Genomic DNA, 16,934 nt, shown 5'->3' with positions numbered 1-16,934 from the left:
CAGGAGAACTGCAGCTGCACTGAACTAGCACCATTGGTGGAACTGAGCGCTCTGCCCAGCCTGTGTCACAGCAGGAGGACCGCGGCTGTGCTGAGCCAGCACCTCCGGTGGAACCGAGTGCTCTTCCCAGCCTGCTTCACAGCAAGAGAACTGCCGCTGAGCTGAGCTGGTGCCTAGGGTGGAACAAAACACTCCGCCCAGCCTGCGTCACAACAGGGGAGCCATGGCTGTGCTGAACTAGTGCCTCGGGCAGAATTGCTTGCTGAGCTGAGCCTGCCTCCCCACAGCACTGTGCACTGAGCTGAACCCGGGACTCTGGGGCTGAACTGTCTGCCAAGTCCAGTCTGGGTCCCAAGGCACCACGCGACCCATATTCTGCCCAGAGTCCCCTCTCCAGCAGCAACTCCCACTGGCCACCACACCAATCGTCTCCACTGGGAGGCTCTGAGTTGCAAACCTCAGCCACCACCGCTGCTGACGCTGGTGCCACTGGTGCTGCTGCTTCTGCTGCTGCCTCTCCATTCAATTGTTCTATTCAGAATGCTAGAGGTGGTTTGGAAGACTGAAATTAGGTCTACAGTTTTGTATTGAATATGACAATAAATCCCAAGCATATAAAATTAAAGATTAAAAAAGGAAATATAAAATGAAAATATACAGAGAAAATACTGAATAATTATTTTGTATTTTCTTGGAGATCAAATATCTCCAACTATGGATCAACATGCTAAAATTATTAATATTTGGAATTTGTATTTTAAAATATTGTAAAAAAATAAAAACAAAGATTAGTTGACATGCAAATGAAAAGGTGAGATATAGAAGTGAAAATATAAGCTTATCTTACATGTGGTAATACAGTCAAGCTTGATTTAATATGGAAATAACAAGAATATGATGGTTAAAGTTGTCAATCTGCAACCACATAAGAGACAAACGTTTGGACACATCTGTGAGGGAGGCTCTAGACTGGGTTAACTGAAGATTGAAGAGTCATCCTGAGTGTGCAGCACTGTCCCATGGACTGAAGTTCTATACTGAATAGAACAGAAGAGGAGGTAAGCCAAGAACCAGCCTTCTTTTCTCTGTTTCATAACTAACCAACTGCTTCAGGCTCCCTCCATGATGGAATGCACCTTCAAACTGCGAGTTGAAATAAGCCACTATTTCCTTCTGTGGCTTTAGCTTACTCTTTGTCATAGGAGTGAGAAATGCCATAAATACAGACTATACAAAATATGTATGTTTGATAGCATCATTCCTGCACAGAAATATTGCCGATAGAAAGAGAAGAAATTTGACTAAGTACCTTAGATATAAAAATCCGCAATATCTTTTAATTCCTAATTCCAATCCTATATTTTTTCTACACTGCAACTTTTATATGTGTGAATAATATGAGCCTGTACAAAAGTGACTACTGGACAAAAGTCACACAGAACATTTTATTTATAGAAGCAGAAGCAGCCTTGGCTCTTTCCTCCATGAAAAAAATGTGTCCTCACAGCCAGCGGTCCACAAGAGCCCCTTTAGTTAAGCTCTATACTCACCCATGCAGATGCCCCTGACCTCCAAGGTCATTAGCACTGTGTATAAAACATATCTTTGTGTTGCTGGCATGTTTTGGCAGAGGATACAGAGACTAGTGGCAATTTACTAATGAGTGATAACAAGTAGCTGTAGCTGTATTTATCCCTTGTTATCCATGATGCTGCATTTAGATGGAAAATTTGGTACCTTAGTTATTCTTCTTCCATTGCTGTGGCAAAATACCTCACATAAGACATGAGAGTCATGAGAGAAAGGTTTTGGCTCAGGATTTAAAGGCTTGGCCCATCAAAGGAAAAGCATGGTGCCAGACACATCCTGTGGCTGTGCCAGGAGGAGTAAGGGTTGCTTGCTTACTCACTTCTCAAAGGAGATGGAAGCAGAAAGGACAGGAAATAGGGCTCACACCTACCAGATATGTCCCACTTCCTCAGTGTTCCACCACTCCCTAAAAGAGCACCACCAAAAGCTGGATAATTTGTTCAAATCCATGAGTTTTAGGGAACATTGAACAACCGAACCGAGTGTGGTTAGGAAGTGTCTTCTCCCAAGGAAGTGTCTTCTCCCAAGGAAGTGTCTTCTGCCAAGAAAGGTAAATACTACTGAGAGAGACACCCTTACAGGTTTGTTGCAGATTTGTTTCAGACATCTAAAGTCCTGCCACTTGTAACAGTCCTTTGCGGTGAATTCGTAAAGCAATCATGCTCTCCCATTGAACTTTGTTAACATGCCACTAGGCACTCTCTGACTTTTAACCATCCATGTGCACTTTTTTTTTTTTAAAACAATTTCTTTTTTTTTTTTTTCCCATGTGCACTTGTAACATATGTGGGCTCTGCTTTATATAAGTTATTTTATATAAACCAGCATGCTACTTTTAAGACTTTCTCTTAAATTTATCATATAAAAATATTTGGCCCAAATCACCGAAAGACCTTCCTTAAGGCAATAAAGTACAGATTTGGTTTTGCCTTTTAATTAATGATTCAGATTAGTACAAAAACTAGAGAGAGGGAATTTTCTACAGGCTAAAAATGAAAACCATACACACATGTGCTCTCTAGAAGAATAAAACTCGCGATCCTTTATATTTCAAATGTCAGTCCCTTTCTTTCTGCTACTTCTGTTTATGGCTTCTGAGTTATTTGATCTCATAGTAAATTATTTAAGGGCCCCAGGCAAGCATAGCGCATGTTCTGTTGATGATAAAGATTTAGAGGCCGACGGGAACAAAACAAGGTCAGGTATTTCCTGCTCCAGTGGAGTTTTCAGCATAGGTAGTGTCATGGCCTTGAAGCTGTTTTGGTTTTATAATTTGCTGGCACTGGGGCGTCCTTGTTTGTAGGAGAGCTCTCTATTCACGGCTACGTTAAATCTGATTATCCCATTATTTAAGGATCTGTCAGAGTTTATCTGCAGGAAACTGACAGTTCTCAGTGATTAAAGATTAACTTAATTCTATCCCTTAAAGTCTTTTCTTGAAGGGTGGAATAGAAATAAATAATTAACAGACTGTGGAGTAAACTTGATCATGAAAGTTCCTTTGAACGCCGTGTTCTTCACTGACTTCCCACCACCAGGTAGCTACCTGTTAGTTTACAAACCTCTCAGGCTTACTGTGATCCTTGGCACCTTTCTGCTTGTTTTCCTGGATATATTGGCGATGGATTGGATGCACTACTGAGACAACTTCTTACAGTACTTGAGATAAGTTAAGCCAGAGCTGTGATCAAGTGATATGCTAAGGCTTTTAGGAATGAACTATCACTCACTTCAAAGGGTGGGATGGAACCCAGAGAGAGTTAATAACCGAGAAGCATTTAAACAGAAATTAAAATCTACTGATAGCGAGAAGCTAGAGTTCCTAGTCAGCCATGTTATTGTGACAATTGTGAGAACAAGAAGCAGCTGGATTTATAAAATTTTGATAAGGCAGATTTGATTTGTTTTCCTTTAAGGTTAGTTCTTTCAGAAAGATAAAGTCATGAGTTTTTATGGTAAGTTAATAGAGTTAGAGCAGATTATATTGAGTGAGGAAATCAAGACCCAGAAAGACAAATGTCACACAATTCCTCTCATCAGAGGCTGCTACCTCCATAGCCGGGAGTAACTTCAGAAATCACAAAAGTGAAAAGGGACCTAGGCCAGGGTACAGGGGAGGGAGTAGCAGGGTACAAGTGATCTGACAACAGGAGAAATGGAAAAAAATGGGGGTGAGCTATAATTAGTGGAGGGAAGAGGGAGATAAATAAAGAAGAAGAGAGGAGGGTAAAACAACAGGAAGGAATTGTGCAAACGTTCTACCTATATTACATACCAGTCAGTGTCCAACTGTATGTGTACCGTTTGCATTTTCTCATCTGGGTTGAAAATGCTTCCTTCGAGAGTCAGAGACCACTTCACAGGAACCCCAGACACCAGGCATGTGAAGCCATCTTCGGACTTGTCAGGACTGTCCAAGAGACCCCGCAAACCATTACAGACTGTTCTTATGGCTTTTGGTTCTCCCCTCCTCCAAGAGATAGACCATAAGTTCCTATTGCTGAAGACATTATACACCTCAGACACAGGGCACAGAGGACTAGCTAGTTTTCATGATACCAGAAGGTGCTATGCATGCTCTTAAGGAGGAAAGCAACCAGCAGTGCTACCGAGTTATGAACCACAATACAACCAACAAGGCAGGATAACCTTAAGAGTACAGTAGTTGCACAAATACCTTACCAATAAACAAGAGATCTCTAATTGGACTTAGGGCCAGGTCCACAAGAGGGAATTCATGCCTAGTACTGGAAACCTAGGCAATTACTCAGAGCTAGTGAAGTCAAGAGCCTTGGAGGAGAGCTTACAACCAACCCTTAATTAAACCAGCATAATTCCTGACTACTCACTAAACATTTGCTCTTATACCCATAGATAAATGTAGTCCTTACCCCTCATCAAGGAAACTTCTGTTGGCAACAGCCTGGAAACCATTACAGAAAACCCCTTCCAGTCAAAATGCAGAGTGGTGGATCTCAGGCCCTGCACCTGAGTCTCAGGGAGCTTTGTAGAAGGAAGGGTGGAAAGATTGTAAGAGACAGAGAACGCAGAAGATTGTTCTGATATTATGTCTTCCAGTAAAGCCAGAAGCTACACCTGTAAAGTCTCACCAACAGGAACATCTAAACACAAGCTGATCAAAAGCAAGAACAATAGACATGCCAAAGTGGAGAGGAGAAAGCCCAAAAGAACTATAAGCAACTAAGGAATTTTGAGATCAGGGTGGGAAACAGTCTTCCCCATGGAAAGCACAACATTTAATTATCCAAAGCCCATAGTCAGTCTGAAAATATGTGGACAAGTAACATTATAAAGACTGAGAAGGTTGTATTTAAGAATATATATTTTATTTCTATAATGTACATACATGCATGCAGGAACAATTAGTAAATAAAAAGAGGCCATATATTTGAAAGAGAGCAGAGTGGAATATGAAAAGGGTTGGAAGGGAAAAAAAGGAAGATGGGAAATGATGTAATCATATTGTAATTTTAAAACAATTAAAGTAAATAATACAATATGCTCAAATTAGTTATAAACTAAAAACAAAAAGGAAGTAACATAAATTTTACTTAATAGACTGTTGAAAACTGAAAATGGTTCTTTCAGAATTTCACACATTGTATTATGGCCATATTTATCCTCTCCCTCAACTCCTCCCATATTCACTTCCCTCCCTCCCCACCCAGTTTTGTGTCTTTTACTTTTCATCACAATGTTCAATTTGTGATGTCCATGTATTCATATTTCTACCAGTGGCTGCATTCTTAAAGAAAACAACATCTTCCTCTCCCTACACTTATCAGTTGTCAAGAGTTTCTGAGTTGAGGATGGGACTTCCTGTCCTACAAGCATGGGTTTTGTCTGTTTCTATGGGGATTGTGCATACTGCCATGACTGCTATGAACTCACGTGTGGCTGATGTTTACTATACATAAATTATACTTCTTAGTTTTAACTGTCAACTTGACACAGCCTAGAACCACCTGGTAAAATAAGTATAAATAAGTAATTGTCTTCAGGAGATTATCTGTATAGTCAAGTGATATAGAAAGACACAGCCCACTGCAGGTGGTTCCATTCCCTACATAGGATATACTGAGCAGTATAAGAGAGGAGAAATCTGGCTAAGAGAAATCAAGCAAACACATTTGCACTTATTCTCTCTGCTCTTGACTGTAGATGTGAGAGTTGAAGTTGCTACCTTGACTCCCCCTCAGTGATGGACAGTTGGACCCCATGGCCAAATCTGTCAGCCCTCTGAGGCCTTGAGGACACAACTGAGCCTGGCTCGGTTTTCAGCAATACTCTCTAGTGGGTACCTTGGCATAAAAATGACTCAGCATGATCCATCTGGGTACATCCTGGTACGAGCCCTGCCTACCAACAGCCACATAACACAAACTGATTGGTCCCACACCTTATACCCTGCCCACTCCCTATACTCTATATAAGAGAAACCCTCCATAATAAAATTGAGGTCTTGCTCCAACAAGACTCCCAACACTCAGCGTATTTTTCCTCCTGGCATTGTAGGAGGAGGCTGGGTCACTGACACTCACCGTCCCTCTCAGCCCCCAGGGAGAGGAAAAGGCAGGCCTGAGTCCCCTCCCATTCCAGCCCTACCTGCAGGTGTAAAACACCCGACAATGGACCATAATCTGAAGTTGCAACTCAAATAAACCCTAACTCCCTTGAGTTGCTTGCTGTTAGGGTATTTCATCATAGTGACAGAAGGGAAACTAGAATAAAAATCTAACATGAGAAGTTTGGGTGGGCTTTTGGTGTAATTGATGCTATTTTGGGTTTAGGTATATAACAATATATACCTATTTGTATATTGCTATTAAATTTTCTTTTTGATCTTAGCTATCCAGTTACAGAAAAAAAATTAATGTAAATAGAGAAAGCAGCTGCTGACAACCAGGAGTGACAAGTAACAACCAGATAGTCAAAGGAATGTAGAAATGGGACACAGAGTCTAAAAGGCTTATACACACAAGTTTTGTGGATATAGGATTCTAGATTATCAAAGAGGGACTCAGTAGATATATTTTAAATAGTATTATTTTGAAGTGCTAATCACCAAATATGGGCCAACTTCTCCTTTTGTGAGCCAGTTCCATTTCGGCAATATAACGCGGAAGTAGCTTCAATGGGTCACACTTTTTGCTTTGTCTACTTAATCTATAAAGTTGCAATACTTCTTAACTCCTTGGAACCCAAGTTCAGAGATCACAATAATACTAATACGTATATCACTAGCTTAATAGAATACTTAATAAAAGAACCACATCTTAAAATTGCTTTTATAAAAAGTTTTACGTTTCACTCAATGTTAGCCCAACTACAGAGAATGAGTGGCTCTGGTATGCTTGGTTATATGCAGGATATTTATAAAATCCACTACCAGGCTCTAAGGATAAGAGGTTTGGAGGAGTGGTATGAAAACACTGTGACAGAGTCTTTGTACTCCTGAACTGATTGCAACTGTAATTATCTGCAAAAATATTTGACCATTAACATTTCCTCATGCATAGGTGCAGGGGCTTCTAACAGATGGTGAGCAATTATTCGAAAAAATTAGGTGTCAATCAGCAGTGTACCTCCTGATAAGTGTCCATGGTCCACTGAATTAAGCCCCAACCCATGCAGGCAAATGGAGGGAAAGCAAAATAACAATGAAAACTGAAGAGGGCTTATTGAAAACAAGGATTTCAGAGTGGAGAATGAGAGAGACGTAGGAATTGAATATCATCCAAATTCAGTACATACGTGTGTGAAATTTTCAAAAAATTTTTCTCTACGCATAAATAATATAAACCTAACTCTAACATATATCATGACTACATATATACTCTCTGTGTAAGGACACATGTGTGGATATTAAATTCAATTGAGAAAAAGCACAATTGCAGTCATTTCTTTTTGTTTTATTTTGTCTTCATTTAGTTGGGCTGTGGGTTTTGTTTTTCTGAGATAGATTTTCATTCTGAAGCACAGGCTGGCTTGGAACTTTTTCTAGGTGTTAGAATTACAGTTCCACACCTCTACATCTGGCTAAAATTATACCTTTATTTATAAGGTCAATGAAAACAAAAGTGTAATATTAAGCTAAATTCAGTGTCAAAAGCCAATTCTTCGATCTTTTAAGATTTGTGATTATTGAGTAGCAAGTCTTCAAATCTGAGCACTATCTTGTGACTACGTGAAATGGAAGTTCTGATGGAAGAGTAAGACCCCTTTGTGTTCAAGCTGCCTGCTGCGGTGTAGTCAATTTCCTCCCAGTTGAAAGATTGTCTCCAAGAAAAGGAGAGAGGTTAAAGGGCCTCAGGAAGTAAATACACTTTCACATCTGGGAAATAAAACTGAGAAGACTCAAAAGGGCTCCTGTCCCTGGTTACAGACTCAAGATTTGAATGAGGCTCATTAGGAGTGGCATTTTTAGGGAGGTATGGCCCTGTTGGAGTAGGTGTGGCCTTTTTGGAGGAACTGTGTCACCAGGGGTGGGCTTAGAAGTTTTATATGCTCAAGTCAAGCCAAGTGTCACTCTCTCTTCCTGTTGCCTGCCTGTGAAGATGTAAACTCTCAGCTACCTCTCCAGCACCAGCAGCTAGTAGATGTGCCTGAGTACACGTGTGTGTGAGCATGTATGTGTGTGTGGAATGTCTCCTCAGAAAAAGTCTCAAGACACAAAGCATTCATTCACTTTTCCTTCTGAAGAAGACTGAGCTCAGAAAGAAAACAAAACATATTCAAAGCTATAAAAGACAAAAAACTGTAAACATCTACACTTAAATTGAGTGATGTTTAGCATAATTTTCCTTAACTAAAATCTCATTACTAGGCTCTCCTTTCCATTCCCTGCAGCCATGAAATGGTTCTTTGCTCCTTCACATCACCAGGCAGTATGTACATGACAGTTAACATGTGCAGAGATGGCTACATTGAGTCAATCACTTTATTTTACTAAGGCTGATTTTTGTCTTAGCATTTTTATTTAGGAAAGCAAAGTGTGTATACAAAAGTTGAAATTAGCCCTCTGTTTTTTGAAAGATATTGATTGGTGTAGTCTAAGCCTATGCTTCTCTCTCTCTGTCCCGGTCTCCCCCCCCCACCCCCCGTTCTCTGCGTGTGTGTGCGTGTGTGTGTGCACGCGCCCGTGCAAGCCCAAAGGTTAGAGAAAAATGTGTCAGACTCCCTTTCCCTCTTTTATCATGTAGGTCCAGGAATCATCCACTGTGCTATCACACTAGCCTTCTAAATGGTTTTATACACACTAAAATATGGTTGTCAAATATATCATATACTTAGACAATCCGAGGATGAAAAAGGGGAAACATGAGAAGGCTCCAGTTTGAGTTTCTCTATGGCTTTTTGCCTCCAATAATATCTAGTAAGTTTCATTTCTTTCTGGCTTTTGCCATTATCATTAAGTTTTTCTTTCTCTGTAATTTAGCTTATATTCCCTCTCCTGCAAAGAGTCTCTCTGTATTTGTCATGTCACAATGAAGGTGGAACTCGATACACCTATTTATATCCCAGCTAATTAACAAAACAGGGAGCCCTATACAGAGCTTCCGGTTACAGTTATTTCTTTGCCCGTTGATGGTAACAGAGACTCAATCTGCATTCTGCGATGGTCCATGCATATCTGTAACCAAAATAGGAAGGGAAGTGGAGAAGAGAGGCAAGTGAGGCACTGTAAAGGCAAGCAACCCCAAACAACTTTAATGATAAAGACACTCAGCTCTGAGTGTATCTCCTCATGTACTTGAAGTGTCTGTAACCCTGAAAATCAACTTTCTTTTACTATAAACAGTTTTCCTGTCTTCTAACTCTTTCACTGAAAGAAAAATAATAATCAACCAATCTCAGCCAGTATTAGACTACATGTTATATAAAATAAAATTCAATGCACACTGCACATGTACCCTGTTTGTCAGAGTTTATATTGTGAAGATAAAGAAGTCTGTCTTTATGATACACATATCTTCTCTTGAAAAGCTAGAATATCAAACAGGAAGATGGACTTGACATCTTGCTACCCTGAGCAAACACTTCAGCTTCATTTTCCATCCTCAGCATTTTGTTATTCTGAGTAAACTCTGATATATCTTCATGGATCTTAAGTATGCTTTCCTAAAATGTTAAGTTTTTCTCCTAAAATACTTTCTTGCTTTCTGCTTTTATTTTCAAGGTTCATATTCATATTGTTACGTATACCATAATTCCACCTGCCATCTCAGCATAACAAGGCCCTAGTTTCTCTGCCTACAATTAGCTAGTTCCTGAAGAAGTCTTAGATTTGAGTAGCCCTGGCTGTCCTGGAACACTCTCTTTAGACCAGGCTGGTCTCGAACTCAAAGAACCACCTGCCTGTCTTTGCCTCCTGTTGCAGTGGTGCATGCACCACCACTTTTCAGCATCACTCATATTTTATATCATTGCAATTGGGGAGTAGGATTCTTCACCTTCCTTCCTGAACTATGACTGTTATAAAGGACAAGGACTGTTTCAAACATTCTGAGTCTATACAGTCTTATTTTACACAGCCACAGTAAATATTGTTGTTAAATCCCACAGCAAGTATAACATGGTGTGTATAATACTGTCTGAGAAAACAGGTTAGAGATGCCTCAGCAATAAAGAGTTACTGTTTTGTTTTGCTTTTCCCGTGAGAATCATGTTTTGCTCCCATAACATGGTAATCACAACCAACTAACTCCAACTCCTAACTCCTGCAGCTCTGATGGCCTCTTCTAGCTACTTTGGCTATCTACATCTATGCAATCACACACACACACACACACACACACACACACACACACACACACACAAACAGAAGGAGAGAGAGAGAGAGAGAGAGAATAATATTAAAACATGAAATAAGGAAACCAAGGCCTGTAGAGCATAAATACATAAATACTTCACAAAATTATATACAAATAGTAAAAGTGGAATATGTAATTTTAGAAAAACTGCCAGAGTATACACTTCTTCATCTTTAGTAAAAATGCCCAATATATGAGCTGGCAGAAATGCTATTATGCTTGGGTTCAGTGTAAGCTTGCCATAAATTAGAATCACCTGAGTAGAGAGCCTCATGGGAAGAATTGCCACTATTGATGAGGGAAGGCCAGCGTGATCATTGGTGGCAAGTCTGGCAGGGCCCAGATAAAAAGGACACTCCAGAACGAAGTTTATCTCACCTTTTGCTCACTTGGTCTTCCCTCTCGCTATGCAGGTGAGTCACCTCCGACTCTGACCCCTGCTGAAGTTACAGCTACTGATTCCTTAATGTTTCCAAGATTGTATCATGGACTAGGGGTTGGCAGTGGCTCGGCAAGAACCTTCTGTGCTCCTGGCGCTGTATTAGGACTGCTGAGCCATCCTCCATTGTGGACTATTTGTTGCCTCTACTGGGACTACAACAGCTGTTCACACACCTAGCACCAAGGACTGAGTACTGAATTCTCAGTGGCTTAGCAGTGATGGTCTAGCCTTTGTTACAATTTTGAAGCTCAAGCTCACCTAACACATTCTGAATATATATGATTTTATATATAGTGTGTATGTATATATTCACTCATATATATATATATATATATTCATATTCATTTCCTTGTTTCTGTTCTAGAGAACTCTGACAAAAGCATTAGCTCACTAATAGAGGTGTTTGTGATACAAATCTAGTGACCTGACCTGTCTTCCATCCTTGATCCCAAGTACAGAGGGAAGCAGAAAGCTGACTCTAAAACATTGTTCTATGACCACCATGCTCACACCATTATATGCACATATATGTGTGTGCATACATACTCATGCACACATTAACCAGAAATAAATATTTAAGTAATGCCTGTTATGTATTTGCAATGCTTGGGAGCCCTGCTGTCTCTGAAATAATTTATATATGAAACATTCTTTATAAGGAAAATGGTTTTGATAAATCTGTTGAGGGGCAAAAACATGAACAATGTTTTAAGATATAAGGATAAAATTATTTAGCTTGGTGTACAAAAAGAGGAAGAGCTTATAAAGCTGAGAAATGTATGTGTATATTGGAAGGGCTAAGTGATCCTTGGTTGATAAGTAGTCTGAATAGAGAACTTGGATAAAAAAAATCTGTGGCTCTTGGAATTTACATGGATACAGACAACATCTGCATCGAATTTTCAGTAAATAATGTTGAATGTTGAATCTTGGTGATTTTTTTAGAAGGAATTACTTAGAGAATATATGCAGACAACCTCTTTTTCTAGAATCTACCAGTAATCAATAATTCAGCCAGCAGGAGTAGGGCCTCGGGATCCTCGCTGATCCATAATTGGCTGTTAGTGAGCTGAATCTTCTGTAGCCTCATTGCACAGCCACAGCTACCTGAAGGGTCCTGACTGCTTGAGTGTGTTGTGCTCAGATGCAGCATTTCCTAGCCCTTCCCCGAACTTCCTGGTCTTACATTCTTCCGACTTCATCTTCCACAATGATTCCTGTCCACTAGGCTCTACCCAACAGTTCCAAATCCATGGTTAGTCCGAAAGATGACCCAGGGTAAACTCGATGGGTCTCAAATTCAACCAAAGTAAGCAATAAAGGAAGGAAAAGAGGAAGGAAGGAAGGAAGGAAGGAAGGCAGACAATATGTGAAAGGGAATTGTAAAAGAGGGGAGATGAGAGGGGGTTTAGAGATGGTATGTGTCACAATAGTCTGAATGCTTTTTCTGCATATATAAAATTGTTAAATAAGAAATTGAATGAAAGGTATAGAAGTAAAGAATGTGGAAAGTTACCAAGTCCTGTTTCAGTGATAGACAAAGACGCCTCTGACTATAATGTCTACCACTGAAATATGTGGGAAAGAAACATAAAGGGGCCAATATAACTTATGCCCGAGGAACTGAACATGTAGCAAAAAACTCAAGTAAAAATTAAAAGGAAAATCTTAATATTTTAACTCAGTGGTTCGGTAGGAGATGAATAAGGAAGATGAATCTTTTAGGGTTGTGACTGGACATGCAACCAACCTTAAAAACATTAAATTAAATAACATCAATACCATGTTGAAAAATTAAATTACATGTAAAATTAAGTGTATTGTATGACATTTGCGTGTGTGTGTGTGTGTGTGTGTGTGTGTGTGTGTGTGTGTGTGTTCTGTATGCTTACATGAATATAGTAACACATGTGCTGTGGTGTACACGCAGAAGTCTGGAGACAACTCCCCAGAGTCCAGTCTCTTCTACCATGTGTGTCACTAAAATAAAAACCTGAATTATCAGGCTTTGTAACAAGTACCTCTACCCACTAAACCATCTCACTGGACCAGCATAAAGTTGCCATTGCCAAGTATTGCAAAAACAGTGTCACACAGGGATTTAACTTAGTTGATAGAGTACTTCGCCTAGTATCCTAGAAGTACTGGGTTTGAACTCCAGAAGAATAGCATAAGTTACATGTGTGGCACAGTCCTGTAATCCAGATACTCAGGAAAGCACAGGAAATTCAAAATTATTCCTGAGTACATATAGTTTCTATGTATTTATTTTGCTTCCATTTTCTACTCAATAAGTACTTTTTCTTCTAAAGAAATAACCAATATAAATTGTGACATCTTCCAAGTTCTGTAATATTGTACCTTAAACTTTTTCAGATACATGTAGGCCGCATAGTGAATAAGGCCCCAGAATTATATTATTTTTTAATGTATATTTTATTTATTTTATATTATTCACATTACACCCCGATTGTTAGCCCCACCTTCCTATCTTCCCATTTCCACCCTCCTTCCCTTTTCTGCCTATTCCTCTCTCATAGATCTCTGGTGGGGGGAACCTTCCTACACCAACTGTCTGGTGACAGCTTATTAGGTCTTCTCAGGATTGCCTGGATCCCCTTCCTCTGTGTGCCCACTAGGCCATTTTGTCAAGGAGCAATGACCAAATCGTGGGCATCTGAGTGCGTGTCAGAGGTTCAGCAGTCCCTTCTCCCCCCACATGAAGAATCTGCAGGTTGTTGGTTATGTCTGAACATCGAGTCTTGGTTCTCTGCATGCATTGTCCTTGGCTAGTGCATCAGTTTGTGAAGGCTCCTCTGTATCATGATCTGCAGGTCTTGATGGTCTCCCTGTGGAGCTCCTGTTCCATCCCACTCTTCCCTATAACTCTCAGTGCTTTCCCTAGAGTCCACTTAGTCCCATTAGCTGTCCCAATCCCCCACTGGGTGGAGTCTCTCAGAGGTCACCTATGTTGGGGCTAATATACACTTATAAGTGAGTATATACCATGCATGTCTTTCTGAGTGTGGGTTACCTCACTTAGGATGCTCATTTCCAGTTCCACCCATTTGCCTGCAAATTTCAAGATTTCCTTGTTTTTAATAGCTAAATAGTATTCCATTGTGTAAGTGTACCACAGTTTCTTTATTCTTTCTTTGGTTGAGGGACAGCTAGGTTATTTCCAGATTCTGGCTTTTACAAATAAAGCTGTTATGAACATAGGTAATCAAATGGCCTTATTGTATAGTAGAGCTTCTTTCAGGTATATGCCCAGGAGTTGTATAGCTGGGTCTTGAGGTAGCACTATTTCTAGTTTTCTGAGAAAATACCAGATTGATTTCCAAAGGGGTTGTACATGCTTGCACTCCCATCGCCAGCATGTGCTTTCACTTGCCTTTTTTTTTAATCTTAGCCACAGAATTATATTTTTAACATCGTCAGATAAAAATCTCTTTCAAGTTTAACAACTAAACATAAAAGAAATGTCTTACAAGACTTGATTTCAATTGCCTTTCATTATTGAAACCAACATATATTTGTACTAAATTCAGTGTTAGTAAATGTTTGAATATCTGTGGTTTGTTAAATGCTCTATTAGCATTTGTAAGTAACAAAGAAATTAATGCCATGAGCTCTTCCTTTTGCTTTAACATGGAGGAGGGAAAGCTCCCTCCCCACCCCACCCCTGTGTGTGAAACTTCCTGGAGCCATTTCCATGGAGATTGTCACCAGTGTCACCTGATTCATGCCTAGATCAGATGTGACAAGTGCCTATATGTCTATCTAAGTCTAAGTGGAAGAAGAAGAAGAAGAAGAAGAAGAGGAGGAGGATGATGTGGAGGAGGAAGAGGAAGAAGAAGGAGAAGAAGAAGAAGAAGAAGAAGAAGAAGAAGAAGAAGAAGAAGAAGAAGAAGAAGAAGAAGAAGAAAAGATCTAAAAAGAAACAAAAATAACATTTGTAACTGAAGAATAGTTTATTTTTTTTCCATCTTGCCTCACTTTCTTCTCTTAGTTGCTTTCCTGTTGCACAAAGTACACTCTGACAAAGCAACTTCAGAGAGAAATTTTTCTTTTCTAAGTTCTCTATTCAAGGATCGGTAATTCTTGATGAGAAGGTCAAAGGGCATGAGCTTGAAGAAGCTGGCTACATTTTTGACCCTGACTAGAAAAAGAGATTAATGAACTGCATGAGTGCTGTCTCTCTGTTCCCTGTCACCACTTATACAATTCAGATTCCCAGTCAAGGAGTGATGAGTCACACAGGGGGCAATTGTAACCATCTCAACTCACAAGAATATAAGCCACCATAGGTGTGCGCTGAGTCTCACACCCCAGGTGATTGTGTCTCGTGGACAATTAACAATAATCCTCCTACTCATCGATTAGTATGCTTTAATGTGAGGTAGAATGACTAATTTGGATTATTGTTACTTTAATCCTAAGAACAGATTTTTAGGGGTTTGTATATAAGACCTTAGTATCACAGTTTAATAGCAGAGATTTCACCAAGACATATTTCCAAAAGGTAGAATGGCTAATTGCTTCCTTTGGTGAGATCATAATGACAGCATCAACTGAAGGTAAGGGATATGCATCCAGTACTTCATACGAGGGACCATGAGTATCCCTGTGTGGTAGGCTTGGCTGGACCAGCAGGGGCCCTGAAGGATGTCAGATCTTATTATTTTTTTTTTTTTCTCCAGAAGGAAAATTGCTCAACTGATGAGATATGGGAGAATGTTTACTCAGTGTGCAAACATACCCTGGCCAACAATATGAATGTTTCTCTAAGCAGTTTCTTTAAACCGACATTTTCTAGCACCACACAGCCCAATTTCCATAATTAATTATCTTTATGGAGCTGCATGCTGCAGTCACTTACTTTGAGAGGAAATCGAAGCAGCAGTTTCAGATGATCTCAAGAATCCTTGTCAGTGTGGCTGAAACAGTAAAAGTGTTGTTCTCCTGTCAAGATTTTCACAGTCAGGCAAGATCTATTTCTAGGAGTGGCAACACCGTCTAAGGAAGCCCAGTTAAATGAAGAGCATAAACAGTCCTCTGCTGAAGGCAGAACTAAAGATCCAGCTTACAGTAGAGTTGAATCCTCTAGTTTGATCAAACCTGTGTGTAGTTCGTCTACTCTTAGTAAAAATAGAGGGATTTCTGGATTAAACAACTAATATAAGGAAAACTGTAGTGACAAATTGTCACATGTTTAAGCTCACTGAGAAGCTCACTCTGAAGGTGAGGCTGTTCCTCCCATTCCCTGCGCCTTTCAGATCTAAGAATGTTTATCTCAAAGTGTCCTCTAGGGCCTTTGTCTGGGCAAAGGGTGCCTCCTAACTCTGTGAAAGGGAGGGGAAAACAGCCCACATGTCAAAATACTTATGTCCATGAGAATAGGAGGCTAAATTGTTATCGTAAAAACACTGTCCTTGAGCACAGCCCGGAGGTAAATCACCCTCAGACATCTTTTCCCAGCATCTAAAGACTCAGCAACTGTGTGTCCCCTGATATAAATGTGCCTGCCCTCCACAAAGGATCAAGAAGTTCAGCCTCGGAGAGAAAGCGCGGTTGGAACTCCAGGCAGCTGTTTCTAACTTCCCTGATTGGTTTCCGCTGAATGTCAGATTAGATGATGTCATCTCTAGCTGTTCTGTTTGTTGTTTCACTTGGAAGGATAACCCGAGGACTCTGCTCTGTCTGAGTTTGTCCAGGGGGGAGGCCGGCTGACTGCCTTAAAGGGGCTTCCTCAGTCAGTTCCTGCTGGTTGTTTTTAGCACCTACTTTGATATTTGCCCTCTCTTTTCCTCCATGTCTCTCCTCCTCCCCTACTCCCTCTCCCTCCCCAACCCTTCTGTTACCTTAAACTCACTCATTCAAATCTCAAACACAGGCCTGTCCTAGATTATGCTGTGTGTGTGTGTGTGTGTGTGTGTGTGTGTCTTATATACACATATACATATACATATATACATACATACGTACATAATACATATATATATGAATGTTGGGATCAGATCTTCAACACACAGGCTGATAAACAGAAAAAAGTGCCAGGAGATACA

This window comes from Acomys russatus, chromosome 6, assembly GCF_903995435.1.
Source record: "Acomys russatus chromosome 6, mAcoRus1.1, whole genome shotgun sequence".
Lineage (NCBI taxonomy): Eukaryota > Metazoa > Chordata > Mammalia > Rodentia > Muridae > Acomys > Acomys russatus.
Note: the sequence above shows the minus strand (reverse complement) of the source record.